The following is a 3,002-nucleotide window of genomic DNA, read 5'->3' on the forward strand; positions in this document are numbered from 1 at the left end:
CTAAATCTTTCATTTTAAATTGTAAGGATAGAAATAATTTGGTATCATTAATTATATTTTTGTTTGTACCAAAGATCAACATATCATCAACATACAAACATATCATCACGAGTTAGCTCCAGACGACTTTGAGTAAACATACGTGTCAGAATAGTTTACTTTGTTTACGAAAGTGTTGTTAAAATTTTCATATCATTGTTTAAAAGCTTGTTTTAGACCATAAAGAGATTTAGTAAGTTTATAGACCTTATTTTCTTGACCAACAATATTAAAACCTTCAGATTCTATCATATACATTTCCTCTTCCAAGTCCTCATTGAGGGATGTCGTTCTTACATCCATTTGATGTATTAGAAGGCCACGAATCGCAAGGTAGGCTATCAAGCTCTAATAGTGGCTATTTTAATCACAGGTGAGTAAGTAGTCTATGCCTTGCTCTTGCTGTATCCCACAACTACTAATCTAGCCTTAAACTTATCTATTGTACCATTTGGTCTCATTTTCTTCTTAAATATCCATTTACACCTAATAAATTTATTTCCTTTAGGTAGTTCCACTAATTCCCATGTTTAATTCATGACTAAGGAATCTAGTTCACTCTTGATTTCCTTTTTCCAAAAACTAAAGTCTACTGAGCTTAAAGCTTCTTGATAAGTTTTTGGATCCTTACCTATTAAGTACATGCAAGCAAATGAATTGTCTATTTTATCTGAATTTTCAACTAGAAATGTAGTTAGAAAATCAGGTCCGAAATCCTTATTAACCCTCTGTTTTTCTACTTCTTTTAGGCTCTAACTAAATTATGTTATTAGGGTTAGAAAAAGGGAGTTCAGACATTTGATCGATGCTTGAAATACTAGCAATTTAATTATTGAGTGAATTTTCTACTGATTTATCAATAATTTTAATCATGAGAAAAATATGCTAAAAAACACATCTCTATATTCACACACCGGTTTATCACGTAAACACATAAACCTATATGCAACACTATTATTAGCATTGTAATGACCCAACTTTTTGAGATCTCTAATTGGGGTCATTGCCATCATGTATGAAATTTTAAAACAAAGACTGGTCAACCCTTTTATTGTTAGAAATATATATATCTTATATATATATACATATTAGTATATATAACTATATGGCTAAATAATAGAACAATATTTGATTTAGCAACCCTAAAATGTTGAAAATAAATATATAAATAAATCATAAAACATTTAAATTCAAAACTTACTCACATGTTTTTTTATTCAAACATTCGAAAAATTTCTTTAAAATGTGATATTGAGCGGAAGCATCAACACTTTTCCCATATGTAACCTTCAATAGATCTCCTCGCCAAGCATCTAGTACATTCCTTGTCTTTACCTGAAAACATGTCATAATAAAGGATGAATATAAAAATCAACAGTAAGTAACTCCACTATTGGGGAGAGGCTGTGCATTTATGTCCTATAAATTTAAACATGCTAGTGAGACATGCATAATTCAACCGTTCATGGATGGTCATCTGTGAACAATTTAACCCGTCCTAACACAGAGGTAACATGTTGTGAATCCGTCGGTCCACGGAGCTGTAATATATTTGTGAACCAGTCGGTTCACAGAGCTGTAATATAGTTGTGAACCAATAGCTCACGGAGCTGTAATATCATGGTGTTAGAAGGGCAAACTAACGCTTTCCTATCATGACATTAATCACAACATCAATAACATTCACAACAAAATTCATGGAACATGTCTTAGGATCCTACACATATTCATATCGGTCATATACAAATGATATCATGTTCCTAAAATTTTATTTATTCATATAACATATCATGCTTCTCAATACTATCTAATTAAAATCAAACATTGTCATATTATTTACGTCATCTGACTCAAAGACAATTTCAATAGTAAGATTATTTACTTCTAAAATAGGCCCAAACGTATACTAATCAAGCATCTACACTTCTTTAAGAAACCTTGAGTTATCCCCAAGTCGAGCTTGATTCAAGATCGAATCCCAACCCTTCTCAACAATTCGTACCTAAGTACGATCCAACTATTAAGGGTCTAAATCAAAATTTCAGCAATCAAAATCAAGCGGCAAAAGGGTTAAAAAGCCCCAAACTTACCATAAATCTGGTAAAAAACCACCTTAACTTTGCTGATCAACACACTAATGGCCTCCAAAACCTGAATCGAAGGTCTAAGTATTATGGGTAACTAAACATTAGGACAAATACTTAATGGGTATTCAGGAACTTCAACTAAAACCTACTAAACTTACACAAAACCATCGTAACGGCGATGTTGGCGGCGGCGAGTGAGACCGTGGCGATGGTTGGAGATTACTGGCAACGAACGCTACACGTGAACGACACAAATTTTAGAGAGAGAGTCATGTGAGATGGTTTTCTAAAATTCATCAATTCAATTTTGGATTCAAACTCCAATATCAATGGGGATAAACTTAAACTAACAATTTCCCTTTTCCTTCTTAAATCCCAACCCTTCAAATCTAAATCCTTAATGAATTTTGAATTCACAAAATCTTAATTCTTTTATAAAATAAACCTAAAATTCTTTTTCTCATAAAAAATTTAATCCAAATAGCTTCAAATATTTTCTAAATTAAATTCAAATTACCTCCAACAGACCGATCTAAATAAATCGATTTAACCCTTATCTTCAAATTTGGTTCCGAATATTCCAATATTAAGAAATAAATTTTAATAATATCAAAATAATCAATCAATGTTTATCTAAAACTTGGAATGTTACAAACATAACCGATAAAAATGCAGTCAAAAGTTTTAGATCTTACTGTGGGTTTCTTAAATTCTGGATATGCTACCTTGGCTAAGTATCCTTACACTCTTAAGTAATCTAGTTTAGGTGGATAACCGTTCCACAACTCGTAAGGAGTGTTATCCAAGCTTTTGTGAGGAACCCGATTAAGTATAAAACGGACATGTTATCGAATATTCTAGAACTTAATAACAAAG

The 3,002-nt window shown here is 31.8% G+C and overlaps 1 long non-coding RNA gene across 1 annotated transcript; it reads right to left on the reverse strand.

The window, feature by feature from the left end:
- Window positions 1–1,239: 1,239 nt before the first annotated feature.
- On the reverse strand, window positions 1,240–2,465 carry LOC120090291 (uncharacterized). The gene is made up of 3 exons (XR_005485501.2): window positions 2,285–2,465; window positions 2,130–2,190; window positions 1,240–1,374 (listed from the first exon to the last, which is right to left on the reverse strand). It is a non-coding gene; the product is annotated as an uncharacterized LOC120090291 (long non-coding RNA).
- Between the last annotated feature and the right edge of the window lie 537 nt (window positions 2,466–3,002).

This window comes from Benincasa hispida, chromosome 11 (genome assembly GCF_027475165.1).
Source record: "Benincasa hispida cultivar pf3 chromosome 11, pf3_genome.v1.1, whole genome shotgun sequence".
Taxonomy (NCBI): domain Eukaryota; kingdom Viridiplantae; phylum Streptophyta; class Magnoliopsida; order Cucurbitales; family Cucurbitaceae; genus Benincasa; species Benincasa hispida.